General features: G+C 44.5%; 1 protein-coding gene across 1 annotated transcript in view; it reads left to right on the top strand.

Annotated features, from left to right (window-relative positions):
• The first annotated feature begins 3,005 nt into the window (after window positions 1–3,005).
• LOC147701108 (chemerin-like receptor 1) overlaps window positions 3,006–16,581 on the top strand; it is a 64,838-nt gene continuing 51,262 nt past the window's right edge. The window contains exon 1 of the mRNA XM_086929886.1: window positions 3,006–3,077. The gene's annotated coding sequence lies outside the window, so the exon portion shown is untranslated. The remainder of the gene's footprint in view (window positions 3,078–16,581) is intronic.

The following is a 16,581-nucleotide window of genomic DNA, read 5'->3' as shown; positions in this document are numbered from 1 at the left end:
GCACATTGTGAAAGGCACTATTGACAGCATACATCGGTTTAACACAAGCAAGCATTGGCAAAGCCAATAAGCCTGGCTTTAAAGTGAAACCACATGTGAACTTAGGCATTTACAAATTCTGCTTATCACATTAAAGCCTGCCCCGTTTGCTTTGCCAATACTGGGCGAAAAAATGACAATTTTCTGTGTAGAATGCGAACAGAAGATTAAGAATTAAATGTGACAGACAGCAAGACTGCTCAGGGAATGTTTCAAATATAAATTCCTCAGGCATTCCATTGGAAGAACTTCCTGGACGGTGGAATGGTACTCTAGATTGCCAATAGCATGAGGTGAGAGATTATTCACTCCTATGGGTGAAGCCAAAGTCCGCTCATTATATATTTTATAGATTTGTTAAAAAATAAAAATAAAGGTACAGAACTCTCTCTCCTACTACCTTTTTTTTTACCAAGAACATTACTTCAGGCAGAACATCCTCACTAGCCATAGCTTTCTCCCACTACTCAATCGTGACAGTACAACTGCTCCAAACCACCACATCATTCACACAAGCAATGGCTCCTTCTTTCTCTCTTCAGCTTTCACGGCCGGCCGGCCGTGCTTTCAGTTTCACGGCCGCTAGGCCGTGTCTCCTTTTCTGTTGCCCAGCTTGGTGCCGCCAGCAGCTCTTCCCGCTCCGCCCCCTGCTGCATCACAGGCTTTCACGGACGGCCGGCCGTGCTTTCAGTTTCACGGCCGCTTCGCCGTGTCTCCTTTTCTTTTAACTTGTCTGTAATGTGCTATTTTATGTATTAATTTGTCTTTAAAAAAAAGAACAATAAAAAAAAATCGATGTGGCAAGGAAAGTGGCCTTTGTGGGACACACGTGGTCTTAAATGTATGCAGTATCTCATACTCGTTTTGCCGAGGACATCAGTTACATTCACTGTTTAAAGCAGAACATTGAGATGAATCAAAATAAATATTTACTAGGCGTGTGTGTGTATATGTGACACAGAGCAATATTTCCCAAACTACTAGACCAAATCATTATGCGTGTTACTCCTTAAGGTGGAGTAATGCGTCTGTGATTTTCTTTTTATTATGCATCAAGCTCCTAAACCAAACGTGCCTTCCTGGTATTTCATGGTGCTGGAGTCGATAACATGGTTCTCACTTTCTCCTCCTCTATCCCTCTTCCTGCTCTCCTCTCTCTCTCTCTCACTCCACTCCCTCTCCTCTCCCTGCTTCCCTCTCGTCCTCCCTCTCTCTCCCTCCCCTCACTCTCTCACTCTCCCTCTCTCCGTCTACCTCTCTCCCTTTCCCTCACTTTCCTCTCCTCTCTCACCCTTTCCTTCTCTCTCTCCTCTCTCTCCCTCTCTCTCTTCTCTCCCTCTCTTTACCTTCCCCTGCTCTCCTTTTTTTCCCGATCCCCATCTTCCCCTCTGCTTGCTCTCCTCTCTCTCCCTCCCCTCTCTCTCCCCTCCGTCCTTCGCTCTTGTCCTCCCCCTCTCTTCTTACCCTCCCTCTCTCCCTCTACCCTCTCTCCCTTTCCCTCTCTCCCTTTCCCTCACTTCCCTCTCCCTCTCTCCCTTTCCCTCTCTTCCCTCTTCTCTCTCCCCGTCTCCGCCTCTCTCCCCGTCTCAGTCTCACTCTCCTCTCTCCCCCTCTCTCTCTCCTCTCTCCCCCTCTCTCTCCTCTCTCCCTCTCTTTACCCTCTCCCTCTCCCTGCTCTCCTTTTTCTCCCTCTCCTCATCTCCCACTCAGCACCACCACAGCATCACTCAGCACCACCACAGCATCACTCAGCACCACCAAAGCATCACTGGTTCAAATATGTTCTTTCAATGTTTCAAGCTGTTTTCAAGCTTTCAAGCTTTATTACGATGTTAATATTTCACTTCTGTTCTTGGATTTTCGTCTCAATAAAAAACACTGAACATAATCTTCACAAAAGTTATTTACAAAAGTTTAAGCTATTGACATTACAAATTAAATAAATTATTTAAGTATTAATTATTTAAAAAAATTAAAAGCCATTGTTATTTGTAATATCAATACATCTAAGTCACGTAAATACAAAACATGTTGCATTACAAATGCTATAGGTGTCACATTTGCGAAAGATATAACTATTGGCATTGTAAATGACAAAGCTATTAATTTAGCAATTTCAAAAAACAACACATAAATAAAAAAAAAGTCATTTATAAGACCAATAGCTCAAACTTTCCTAATGCGAGACCTATTGCATTTCCTATGCTTGTTTCGAAGAGCTTGGGTTGAAATCTTCTCTCAAACAAGAATAAACTGACTCACTTCCTTCTGTTGGCCCCCCTCAGACCATTTCTCACCGATTTACTTTTTACGAACTGCGCCTTCCTACTTTAAACACATATGGGCCTTATTTATGAAGGCCCATAAAATTGACTTTGCCTCAATACATATGACTGATATCTTAAGTGTAAATACAATTCCTTCACAGCTTTTCTGTGACCACGCATAGCCTCTGCATAACCCCGAAGCCCAAAGTTCATGGGATGATTTAGGGGCAATGCCTCTGCAGATACGTGCCAAGCTGAGAGACTAGTGGTTTAGGAAAGTCGTGCTTTAGGAAAGTCGTGCTTTAGGGAAGTCGTGCTTTAGGAAAGTCGTGGTTCACGATTCGTTGTTCAGGTAAGTAGTGATAAACATTTCGTTGTTAAGGATGTTTCCCGTTCATTACGTGTATTTGTTTTCATTTAGAGATTTGTAGCTCACACAATACAAACTAACTTGGGCCTGGGCGCAAGCCCCCTGCTGAGCAGCTCGCGTGCGGCCTGGACTCCGCCTGCATTCACTCGCAAAAAAAACAGAAAGTCTGCCTTATCAGTAGAGACGGCGAGGACGGGTAACGGGGGAGATTTCACGCTTCTCTGGAAAACCACAGGCTCTTTCCTGCAAGACTTGCGCACTCTCGTGAGATCTGCATTTATCTTATCAGATGAGCGCTCTCTAAAGTTAGCAGAACAGCATCCGTCTTTTCAGAGAGGAGGTTGGTGGACCGTAGAGGACAAGACACCGCGTGCACTCTTCGCCTGCGTCCTACGTGCCAGGTACGTCATTATATGTATTACTTGCACAGCTGAGTGCAACTGTTCTCTGAATGAAAGCGTCATTTTTCTCAATCAAAAGGACGCCCCTCCCCGTTGTTTACTTTGACGATGAAGTTTTAAAGTATGTTCCCCTATTTCAGAGGCTCATTAAATGCGGATTTTCATATCGTGTTTATAGTCAAAACAACGCCTTTCATTTTGAGCAACTTGTTCATTCTTCCAGAAAAGTTGGGTGGAACCATGTTCGTCTTGCACTTTGTAAAACTGCAACGTTCACGCACTTCACGAGTTTCCATAGGCTTTTCGACAGAAACTGTTTTGGGCCACAATATCTGATACACAGGGACTTATTTATATTGAAGCCCCTCGGTGCGCCACTTTTGCCGGTAGTAGAAGTGACGCACAGTGTTTTGCAGGAACGTCTATGAAAAGTTGGTTTTGAGAGAACATTTTCACACAAAAATGTACCTTTTTCATGCCTCATCCCTGCCAATTGTACCCAGCCAAATTTGTGACGTTTGTAAAGATTTTTTTAAAAACCCATCATGTTTCCGAATTTCGACAGGTGTAAATTAAAAGGTTGCAGTATCTGCAGATGTTAAGAATGGTGGCTGAGGAGGCCATACTATCAGTTAATAATTAATGATTATCAATGGTCCTGACCACTAAAATATGTGTTAACAGAGCGGATCGCACTGTACATCACTACCCAGAATAAACCTATGAAAGGGACCTGAGGAGACTCCACTGGCTCCCCGAGGAGAAGAGAGTCACCTTCAAAATCCTCACTCACGCCTACAAATGCCTCCACAACGACGGACCCAAATACCTCAATGACAGAATACACTTCCAGGTACCCAAAAGAAACCTACGATCATACAACCTCACCCTGGCTGAAGCCCCGCGCATCCACAGAGCCAGAGCAGGCAGAAGACCCTTCTCTCACATTGGAATGAACTACCGGCAGACTTCGGACGAGCCCCCTCCCTGAACACCTTCAGGAAGACCCTCAAGACCTGGCTCTTCGGCTGAATGGAGCTGCTCCCCCGCCCCCTTTCAGTGCCTTGAGACCCTCACAGGTGAGTAACGCGCTTATAATTCCCTGATTGATTGATTGAAACTGTTGTATACTGTGCTTTACTTTAGCGCCTTGACGTTGACAGTGTGAGCTATCTTCTATGTGTACATGGACTCACTCAAGACAGACCCTCGCCCACCCTTTTACCAGTTTATACTTCCCACCTTTCATCAGGAAATTAGAAGTTACATGGAATGGAGAAAGGGAGGCCAGTGGCTGTCAGAGGTTAGGATGACGTGGCATGTGGAGCGTTGCAGACGCAGGGGATCATGGCAGTGGAAGGACAGGGGGGCGAGTAAACACCACCTAAGGGGTACAGTAGGAGCACACATGCAAGCTGGCACGTGAGAGCACTGTGCCCAGGGGCAGCATGGCTTAGGAAAAACAGTGGGGGCGTTGACACATGGAAGATCATGGGCTCAAGAAAGATACAAATGGGGGCACAGGAGGTATCGGGGTGAGCTAGGTAAAGGTGGTACAGAAGTGAACAGTTTGTGTCCTTTTCAGCACACTTTATGAAATGGCAATATGGATGCATCGGTAACTATATAGGGCACACCTGCATGGGGAGCCATGGAATAGTGTACATCATGAGGCTGTTGAGAGACGATAAAAGATCTTGTAAATCAAGTGGGAATTTACAGCTTTTAAATACGATAATAAAATACATTTAAGATATTTCCAGTTGCACAGGAGAATAAGTAATTTACCCAGAATCTCACAATTGTCAGTCAGGCTTAATGTTCAGAATGCCAACAGAGATCCCTAATCAGCAGCATGAACAATGCCCCCCTTCTCCAAACCCATCACATTCTTAAAACTTTGCAAGGGATGTGACTCCATTGACACACCACTTCCACTTTCCTTGGCTAACAGGGAGCACATTTTTTTAAATTCCTGTGTGTTGGATGGCACAACATTTATACTTACTCTACCTTCTCATGATTGCAGTTAGTATGACGCCACCACTGTTACAAACGTCCCCTACGGAGTACTGCACAGCTTGTCACACATTAGTGGGCAGCCATAACTTATTGGTTAGATAACTTAAAGGTTGAAGCCTTGGGCAGATGAAGTGTGAGCCTCTGAGACAGACAACAGAGGATCTGCCCCTTGCAGGTCTAAAATTGCAAAGTCCCCAAACAGTGTTATCAGTTCTCAGCCAGAGTGACACGCCCTCACTTATAGAAAAACACAGAGGATGTTTAGTGGAGGTTTCCTACATAGAGCCCGTATTGTGACGGGGTGGGGGCTGGCCACTCACTAACCACCACCCTTCGTCCACCCATCAAAAGGTACAAAAAGTGATAGGCTTAGCCTAACCACCCGAGAGCTTTTCTTTAAGCTACACACTCCTTACCTGTTTTACCTTTTAAATAGTAGAACAATACCTCAAACCTTAGAAGCTGATGGTTCACACGGCAGATTTACCTTCAACTGACTAAGAAATGTAGGTTTGAGGTTCAGATAGCAGGACTATTTCTCACATTACATCGAGCTTGCTGCTATCTGCTTCAAACAGTAGATGCATACCTTCTGTACCACCAGCCTTCATACGGACAACAACGCAATGTCTCAGGTAACAAAGACTTTACAAGGATGGGCCAGAGTGACCTGTCTGCCCAGACATCATATACAAGCTCAGGCCTCAGACAGGAGGGCTATCTCACAGGCTCAGCCCTGAGCAGCAGGTACATCCCTCAGGATACACAGGCCTGCCTGGACAGGACTGACAGGAGGTCTGCGCCTCAGATTATTAGGAAGAACATGCTCGGGAGAAAGACATCTGAAGTGTCTATCGGTAGATTCAGCACCCACAGGTCTCACACATCAGCCAACTGTGTTACACAGATCTAACAGGCGATAGTGTTCGTCAGAAACATTTGTCTCGAGTTACACTTCTCTTGCAGGTTACATGGGAAAAGCACATCTCATATACACAAAGCATACTGGCCTCACAAACCAGATCTGCTCTTCAGGTAGCACGAACATAAATGATTTGGTGAAACCGTAGAGGGGGCTTTACAATTTATATGCTCATGTATAAGTGTTAAATCCGAGGTTACACATAGATGTAGTCGAATTAATGAAAACAACTAAACAGAGAAATCACATTGGAGGAAGCCCAATCATTAAAAGACAATTTTAAGGGGAATACAAATAAATCAAAAATTAAGACAAACATTTCAAATGATATTTTTAAGGAAAAATCCAAAATGTCATGCTCTTGGGTGGAGTTTACAGGTAATGATAAGGGCTTTTTAGGTTAAGGGGTGGGTTGTGTTTCGGAGTAGTGAGGGTCTTTTAAGGTCAAGGATAGGTGGAATTCAATCATTGGAAAACTGTTTTTAGGTTCAGGGATGAGTGGAATTTAGGGGTGGTGATGGGGTTTTAGTTTTCAGGAATGGCTGGAATATAGAGGTGTTGAGGCGCTTTTAGGGTTCACTGGTGGCCAGTTTAGGGCTGTTGAAGGTTTTTAATGACCAGTGACTTGTAAACTTAAAGGGTGGTGAAGGGTGTTTAGAGTTCAAGACTGGGTGGAGTTTAAGGGTGGAGAGGAGGTTAGGAGTCAGGGATGGATGGAGCTTGTGGGCAGAAAGTGTTTGATGGTACATGAATGGATACATATATGGGATATGAGGGGTTTCAGTGGCCATGGATAGGTTGTGTTTAAGGTTGGTGAGACTTTTTTAAGGGTTAAGGGATTGGTAGAGTTTACGGGTAGCAAGGGGTTTTATGGGTTTGGGCATGGGTGGGCCTAAATTATAAAAATGCTTTTCCGAGATTAAGACTAAGTGGAATTTAGGAGTAGTGAAGGCATTAGGGTGTAGGAATTAGTGGAAGTTTGGGGTTGAAGAGGCTTTTAAGGATCAGGAATGGGCTGAGTTTAGGATGAAACTTTGTTTTGGTGAGCCGGTTTTATATGCATGAGCGAGATTACGGCTAGAAAGACCTATTAGGGTTCAGGTATGGTCGAAGTGTAAGTGTGGTGAGGGATTGGTAAGGGCCAGGTATAAATTGTATTTAGGGGTTGTGGGCAGGTGAGTAGTGTATGGTGCATAGGAGTGATTAGGGTTCAGCGAATTAAAAGCATCCGAAGTATTTGTTTGACACAGTAAAATATATAAATCTGACACAATGTCCCCTTAAGTAAAAGACTGAAATAAATATATCTGCCAAACATGTTTCTGAAAGTAAGATTTCCAACCATTGCAATACCTTAAAAATTAGCATGCCTGGGCCAGTGTAAAAAAAGTCATTTTATTTATTGGTTTCTATGAAATGGTAAATGCCATTCGTCCTTCAAAGTTCCACAGTGAGAGATAGCACCACCCGAGGACACAAAGGGGGCAGACGGTTTGGAACTATGCTGAGCCTGAATGTGCACATTAGAAGGACGAGTTGAGGAATGGGAAATGCAATCTGAGGCCCACTGAAGGGTTGGACAATGTCATGAACTATTGAGAACTCAGAACCTGCTAAGGTGTTCAATGCGCAGGTACGAACTACATCTCCCAAAATGCACTAAAGCTGTAACTCACCTGAGGCCCACCAGAGGGCAATTAGTCATGAGGCAGAGGAGGGAAAAGGCGTGCCTTATAATCTGTTTTCCTCATATTGGTGCCTATGAATAAGAAGCACACATGCTTTGAAATGCGTCAGGCAATAAAGAAAATCGGACCGCAAATGCCTGTTCCTGTCTTTTTAATTTGCAAATGGAACTTTTATTGCTGTGTGCATCTCTGCTGCAGGGCGCTTTGTTTTTCACATATATATATATATATACATATATATGATGTGATAAAGGGTAGCTTCTACCCGAAACGCGTCATGCCGAACAAAACCAAGAGGAGTTAATAAACTTACCTGTGTACTGGAGAGCTGTCTGGTGGTCCGTAATTTCTGCATGCCGCATTGGAGAAGCAGGAGTAGTTTGGATAAAAAAAAAAATATATATATATATATATATATATATATATATTCACTGAAAAAAACAAAAGTTTCAGCCACGTTATAGTTAGGAATTAGCATTTAAAAAAACCTTAGATATTCACTGAAAAAAACATAGGTTTCATACATGTTATAGTTAGCTGGACATTTCACTCATACAAAACCATTGAAATTCCACCGTTATAGTTAGTTCAGCTTCCAGAATGACTTACAGTGGTTCATCATTGAGAAACGTCAACCACCACGTACAGACATAACTTCGGCGCTTATTTCATCTACCTGGTCAATAGTCATAAGCAGAAGATTGATGCTCCCCAGATGTTGGGTTATCGCCTCATTTGAATCCATATACTTAGTTGTGTAAAGCTTGCGATAATGATCCACAAAAAGTTTTTCAATTTTTACCTTATCAGAAATCAGTGCCCCTGACTCTGGTTCTAACAGTGCTGTAATTAACATAGACTCCTGCTTGACTTTGCTTGACCAGGTGAGTAATTTCCCCACCAACTGACTCTCCTCGTATACACATTGCTGATACGTCCGGGAGCTGGTTATTTCTTCAAGAATATAAAATTCACTTAACTGCTGTTTAGTTTTAATTAGTTGTTGCTCTAGTTGAAAATGTACCCCCTGCTGCTATCCCTCTGCAATAAAGCTAAATCAACATCTTGTTGCAATTTAATTATTTGCTGCCTCCACATCTTAGATTGTGATGCAGAGAAGGCCAACATCTGGCCGCACACTGTAGCCTTGAAAGCTCCTCAAACAAAAAAGAGTTGCCGTGCCCTTATTTTCCTGAAAGAATGCCTTGATCCATTCTTTCATATCTTCTACCCATTTGGGATTCGAAAGGAGGAGCCAATCCATCTGCCACCTGTATCTTTCCGGCCTTTCCACCTCTGCTCTCATCTCAATAATTACCAATGAATGATCTGAAAAAGAATTGGCTCTAATTTCAGCATTAACACAATTAACATAACGAGGGCTGAGAAACAAATTGATACGAGAAGCAGTCTGAAACCGCTGGGAGTAGCAAGTAGATTGTATATCACCTGGATGTGCCTCATGCCATGGATTTATAAGAGGATAATCCTGTTTCATGGAGTTTAATAACCCTTTTGCCCTTGGTTTTAAATATTTTTTCCCTTTATTAGAGGTGTCCTTTTTTAAATCTTGGATGAAATTAAAATCCCCTCCTAACGGTATCGGGTCTTCTACACCTCTAGCCAGCTCATTAATCTTTATAAGAGCTGCTGGATCATCGTCAATTGGTTTACAAAATTGAACAGTGCCTCATTTACCCTAGCAGTAACCCAGATCCACCTCCCTTGAGGGTCTCTTGTTACTTGATATGTCTCATTGTTAGTTCCTTGCCCAAAATAAATAGCTACCACCCTAACTGCTAGACTTCCTGAGGCAAAGAAGGCCCTAGAATAGTTTTCAGGAACAAAGAGTTCAGGTGTATTTGTTTTTAGATGGGTCTCCTGAAGATACACATTTTGAGGAGAAAAAGAAGTAAACCATCTAATCAGCACACCATATTTTTTCTTATTAGATACTCCATTAACATTTATCGATACTATCCTTAAATTAGAATCCATATTGCATCACAAAAACCAAAGCCATAGCATTTTGTGCCCCTTCTTTTTGCCCCTGCGCATTGTTCTACTCCTGTGGTTGCTCTGATAGCTAAGCTTTCTTCTCTAATTCTGCTCTATTTTTTGCAATTTCCTCCCTACCTACATTTCCGTGTGCCTTGCCAACCCTCACCAGCTTCCCATGACCCTTTCCACCCTGGCAGATGGGGAATAGCCCACCATACCCCCTGCCTCCCCTCCCTGAAAATCCCCAAAGTCAGGTGCAGTGTTATTGCACACTAGTGTGACCTACTACCCTACTACCGTTCCCCGCCCCAAGAACAAGGAACACAAATTCATATCAGTCATGCCAGTCAGTTCAAACTCTTTTTTGTTTTTGTAGTGATTTTGTTCAATAGTTTGTGGGCTTCTTCTAGATTTGCAAATGTGGAACTTGCCTTGTAACAAAACTCACAACTTTGATTGTTTAGCAATGGCCACCTGAGCTTCCTGTGCATTGAACAGATAGAGAAGCTTAACAAAGTTTTTCTGAAGACAAGCCGCTGCTGCACTCATATCCGAAAAGATGCTGCAACTAGGAACTTCCTGAGTGGAGAATTACTTCTTGTGAATCGCTCTGGTCAAAATCTGTTACTTCACTCAGTAGTCCTCAAACTTGACTAAAATTGTTCTAGGCAGCTTTGAGTTCGGGAATGGCTATGCTGGGACTCTAGGTGGTTGTGTAATCATAAGGTCACCAGAAAACTCAGGCAGCACATTCTCCCTGATGAAAGACTCAACCCACTGGAGCGTTTGTGACCCTTTTTAACCTTCTGGGACCCCAACTAGCTGGTGGTTTGAGCGTCAAGAGTGGTTTTCCAACTTTTCTAGCTTAGTTTCCAGTTTCTCAGTTTTTTGTCTATTGAGGCCTGCTGCTGCATCAAGGTCATCTGATTTTCCAGGCGAGAGATCCTAGATTCAGCCTCCTGAACTTTTGCTGGATAAGAACCGACTGCTTCTTCAATTTTTGATAGACGTGAGTGTAGTGTTGCTGTCTTGTTTGCTTGTGTTACTTTCATCTCCCTTATCTTATCAAGGATAAGATTTTAAATGGCTTTTATATCAAGTTGAAAGCTTGTCCCAGTCTCTAATAGCTGGTCACCAAACGGATCTCTCAATCCTCGCTGTGGTAATTGTCCTGTTACCATGTTTTTATCCGCCACAGAAGTTGACAACGGGCTCCCAGTGGTCTAAAAAGTGGGGGGAGATCCTGAGCGGCCAACGGAAGACATGGTTGAGCCGGCTCATGTAGATCATGTTTGCGATTTGATTTGGTAAAGGCAGTGAAGGCAGTGAAGGGAGCAAAGGCACCTTGGTTTTCAGAAATAACGGGTATTCCTTAGCCTTACTTTAAAATGCATTGGGGGGATTTTCCTGATTATTCTTCTGGTTCACTGTTACATCTTGATTCAGTGCTGACAGGCTATTAATAGGGATATCCCCTGACATTACTGAGCCAGGTGATGCACTGTCTCATTCTTCAGCCCCTAGATTTAAGTTGTTTCTCTCTGGCTGGGATTTTCATCCCTCTCTTGATTGGTGGCCCCTTGACTACCCGCACAGTGTTCCAGGACTTCACCATCAGAGCTCACAGGGCTAGAAATTGGGGTAGCACTTGGTTTGCGGAAGCAATATTCGTCTGTGTTGTTTGAGTTTTGGACTTGGGAGCCACATTTGAATCAGTGTGAGCCAGTGCATAGGTGATTTTTAAATGTTTCCCCATCCTGGCAGTAAATCCTAAAAGCCGAAATGCTCTGGAATACGGCTTATATGCATACTTATTATTTATTATCTTAAATATTCGTATATGTTCTTTTTATTTGTATTTTATTTTTATTTTCCCTCCACTTCCCTGCACTTCAGTATGAATAAGCCCAGCACAGCCTAGCTTGAAAAAGTTTTCAGCTTTTTTTTTCCTTTTCAGCTTTTTCCTTTTTACCTCTCGGCCTGCGTAGGCTGCGCTTGCGCAGTCTCGCTGGCGAGATCTTATGTTTTTCAGTGTGGGGCTTGAACCCGCCCCTCTTCTCCATTGGCTGGCTTCCTAAACGGAGGCCAGCCATTGGAGGAGAGGGGCGTCTGTCCATTTAAGACCCGTGTTTTTGGGATTGAGGCACGTGTTTTTTTAGGTTCTTTCTCTCCTCTTCCCATTGGCTGGAATTTTACATTCCAGCCAATGGGAAGAGGAGACAATGAAAAACAGGCCCCCAGTCCGAAAATGTCAGGGATTTTCGGAGAGCCATTTCTGCTGGACCGCCGCCAGAATAAAAAGAGGAGCCACCCCAGCCAGTGAGTGCTCGATTTCCTAGCCTCTGTTCCCTGATTGTGCTCATTTTCTTGCCTCTACTTGCCTCTGTTCCCTCATTGTGCTTGCTTTTCTGCCCCCCTGTTCTGTCGTTATGCTTGTTTTTCTATCCCCCGTTCCCTAGTTGTGCTTGCTTTTCTGCCCCCCTGTTCCCTCATTGTGCTTGCTTTTCTGCCCCCACGTGTTCCCTCGTTGTGCTTGCTTTTCCGCCCCCCCCTGTTCCCTCGTTGTGCTTGCTTTTTTGCCCCCCCTGTTCTCTCGTTGTGCTTGCTTTTCTGCCCCCTGTTCCCTCATTGTGCTTGCTTTTCTGCCCCTATTCCCTCGTTGTGCTTGCTTTTCTGCCCCCTGTTCCCTCGTTGTGCTTGCTTTTCTGCCCCCCCTGTTCCCTCGTTGTGCTTGCTTTTCTGCCCCCCTGTTTCCTTGTTGTGCTTGCTTTTCTGCCCCTCATTCCCTCGTTGTGCTTGCTTTTCTGCCCCCCCTGTTCCCTCATTGGCTTTTCAGCCCCCCCCCTGTTCCCTTGTTGTGCTTGCTTTTCTGCCCCCCCCTGTTCCCTCGTTGTGCTTGCTTTTCTGCCCCCTGTTCCCTCGTTGTACTTGCTTTTCTGCCCCCCCTGTTCCCTCGTTGTGCTTGCTTTTCTGCCCACCCTGTTCACTCGTTGTGCTTGCTTTTCTGCCCTGTTCCCTCGCTCTGCTTGCTTTTCTGCCCCCCTGTTCCCTCGTTGTGCTTGCTTTTCTGCCCCATGTTCCCTCGTTGTGCTTGTTTTTCTGCCCCCTGTACCCTCGTTGTGCTTGCTTTTCTGCCCCCCCTGTTCCCTCGTTGTGCTTGCTTTTCTGCCCCCGATCCCTCGTTGTAATTGCTTTTTTGCCCCCCTGTTCCTTCATTGTGCTTGCTTTTCTGCCTCCTGTTCCCTCGTTGGGCTTGCTTTTTTGCCCCCCCCGTTCCCTCGTTGTGCTTGCTTTTCTGCCCCCCTGTTCCCTTGTTGTGCTTGCTTTTCTGCCCCCCCTGTTCCCTCATGGTGATTGTTTTTTCTGGCCTCTGTTTCCTGTGTGTGGCTCTCTCTGTGTGTGTGGGGCTCTCTGTGTGTGTGGGGGAGGGGCTCTCTGTGTGTTTGTGTGGGAGGGCTCTGAGTGTGTGTGTGTGTGTGGGGCTCTGTGTGTGTGTGTGGGGCTCTGTGTGTGTGTGTGGGGCTCTGTGTGTGTGTGTGGGGCTCTGTGTGTGTGGGGGGCTCTGTGCGTGTGTGTGGCTATGTGTGTGTGTGTGGCTCTTTGTGTGTGTGTGGCTCTGTGTGTGTGGCTCTGTGTGTTTGTGTGTCTCTGTGTGTGTGGGGGACTCTGTGTGTGTGGGGGGGGGCTCTGTGTGTGTGGGAGGCTCTGTGTGTGTGGGGGCTCTGTGTGTGTGTGGGGGGCTCTGTGTGTGGGGGGGCTCTGTGTGTGTGGGGTGGCCCTGTGTGTGTGGTGGGGCTCTGTTTGTGTGGGGGGCTCTGTGTGTGTGTGGCTCTGTGTGTGACTCTGTGTGTGTGTGTGTGTGGCTCTGTGGGTGTGGCTCTGTGTGTGTGTGTGGCTCTGTGTGTGTGTGTGTGGCTCTGTGTGTGTGCGTGCATGTGTGGGTGCAAATGCAATAGGTCTCGCATTTGTGAGAGATTAAGCTATTGACGTAAATGACAATGCCATTTATTTTTCTGTTTTCAAAACCAACACATAATTAACAATTTTGTCATTTACAATGGCAATAGCTCTAACTTTGGCAAAGGAGAGTCCGTTGCATTGTAAATGCTTGTTTAATATTGGCAGAAGCCCTCAACAGGAGTTCCCAGAGAGTTTCAGTCCCATCCAGAATCAGCAGTCAAAAAACACATTTTAAAGAGAGGCTAAAATATCCAATTTCAGGCCCCTACAAAACATTTCTGCTTACTTCTTGTTGAAGCTGTAATTTATTTTTCAGCCTTCCCTCCGCCTTCACTCTATGTTTTGACCTCCACGATGCCTCCGATACCGCTGACATCTCACACAGCCTTTCTGTGTGAGATGTTGACTCGACACAGATTGCTGTCACGATCGTCGTTATGGACCTGGATCTTATGGTAATGATAGATACCAAAGGTAAAGTGAAAGGCAGGGCCGGGCAGGCCTTTTATTTCACTAGGCATTTCACTTGTGGCCATTCTCGCTCTGCCTTTCAGTTTGCAGAGGAGGAACTGACTCCCAAACCTGGCTCCCAAACGCGGCTCCACTCCACTCCACTCCCATCGCATGGGGGGGTTTGGTGTATGCTGAGTATATGCCAGGGGGAAATTAAGAACGGAGCCACCACCACCACAGCCACCACTGTCCCAGTAGAGCCTCCTCCTTGAAGCAGGAACAACCAAGTACACATGGAGCGGTCCCAGCAGCAGAACGTCTCCTGCAGCAAACAGCGAGCCTCGCACAGCTCAGCGGTCTCTATTACCGTGGGGCGAGGCAGTGGTCACCTGAGGCTACGTTCAGGCGGGATTCCCCATAGCCTCCATCCTCCCGGCTATTGCCAGTGACAAACGTGTATGTTTGAGGACATTCCGAAACTCTAATCTGGTTTCTTCCCACACAGGAAATGGACAGACTTTGTCCAACAGATCAAATAACTTCCCTTCTAGGATGGTAAATGGTTTACTCCCAGAATTTGTTAGGGTTTAGGGAAAGAAACTCCTAAACAGGGGAAAATATAATGCATTCGCCTCCATTACCCCTGTGCGAAAATCTACTCAATGTACAATTCCACACAGGGGGAAATAGGATCCTATGACATCCCAACTAGAATACGTAGAAATCTCTACCTGGTGCAGCTTTCCAGGCATACTATAAAGGGATGTAAACCTGTCTTCATTTTTATGTTTTTTTCTTCAATAGTACTCATAGACATTTATTGGGGTTGATGTGCTGTTTCCAAGGGTAATTTCCTACTGCCAAGTGGCATTAAGCCTTCATATTTTGTCTCAATAGAAAAAATGAAAGATAACTTGAGGTAGCAATATTATCACAGATTCCTGCTTTTGTAGCCTACTCTGGTGCTAGTGCACATGTGTTGCATGACACAGCAATCTAAATTGAGGCCTCAGCCACAATAATGCATTGACCACTACATACTTCTATTTTGAAGTGTTATAGTGTATTTGATATTTCAATTTGATTCCCCAGCATTGTAACATTAATGCCTTTTTCCAGAAAATAAGTAAATACATGTTTGATTAGTCATTGTTTGAAAAAAATCAAGATGGTAAGATTCTGTATTTTCACCCACATAAAAAGGTTTTGTAGCCTTGCAAGTGTTTTATAATTAAAGGATGTTTATGTGCAATCAGAATAATATAAATGGAAATTAATATGGTTATCTCTGCAATCCTTCTGTATAAGATAAACATTAGAATGTATAATAACATAATCACTAGACAAAACCCAAAGCATTTTACGTCACACAGTCCTATAACATGTAACCAAAAAATCAATTTCAGAAATCCAGAATGTGAGGTAACAGCAGTTAGTGCATATTCAAGAATGTCATGGGCCATTTATAATGAGGGATTAATTATCTTCATTATGATGCTGTCAACTCACACATCACACTGAAATCTCATCCTAAAAACCAAACAATTACCCACTTAACAACCAAACTATTTAACATAAATACACCAGACTGTAAGGCCATCAGGACCTTATTGGGCCTGAAACCTTTCCCTTAACCCAACATATTGGGATTTATCCATTTCATACAAAGGGCCTAAGCATCTACAATATCTGCATGGAGTGCAGATACCTCTTTTTCTGCCAGGAGAAATTAATACTTTACTGTAGTACTTTCATTGGAACTCTGCTAGTCACCTAATGTGCTTGCTCGCCTCAGAGCCTCCCACTGTTGTGAATTTCTTTTGACACATGGTGATGCCAATTTGTCACTGAACATTGACCTTGCTGTCTTTGAGGGGCTTTCCCATAACCGTCCCGATAGTATGTTTGAAAACAATAATCTCAAATAAAGCCAGTTAAAATGCTCTCCATGTAAATCTGTTAACATCTCTATGCTATGATGCATACTGGAAAACTGTATGTTAACACCTTCAGCGCGGCGCGAATTTCCGCGCTGTGCTGAAGGTTCGAAAAACGGGCGTGGTCGTGACGGAACGGTTCCGTCATCAGCACAGCCCAACCGACGCTGATGATGGAACCGTTCCGTCATAAGCATCAAGGGTTGAGATTGCTGTCACGATCATCGTTATGGACCTGGATCTTATGGTAATGATAGATAGCAAAGGTAAAGTGAAAGGCAGGGCCGGACAGGCCTTTTATTTCACCAGGCATTTCACCGGTGGCCAGTCTCGCTCCGCCTTTCAGTTTACAGAAGCACCGTGGCTGCTCCTGGTGCTTCTGTCACCTCTCTGAGGTTAATTGCTGCAGGCAAAGGGAGGCTTCATGAGTAAGATTGAAAAAGAGGAAGGGTAGGAGAAGGAATGCAGAGCGAAAGCAATCGGAGAGGAGGGTAGTGAGAGAAGAGAATATGAGAGAGAGA

This window comes from Lissotriton vulgaris, chromosome 7 (genome assembly GCF_964263255.1).
Source record: "Lissotriton vulgaris chromosome 7, aLisVul1.2, whole genome shotgun sequence".
Classification (NCBI taxonomy): Eukaryota; Metazoa; Chordata; class Amphibia; order Caudata; family Salamandridae; genus Lissotriton; species Lissotriton vulgaris.
This window is presented reverse-complemented; position numbering and strand designations above follow the sequence as displayed.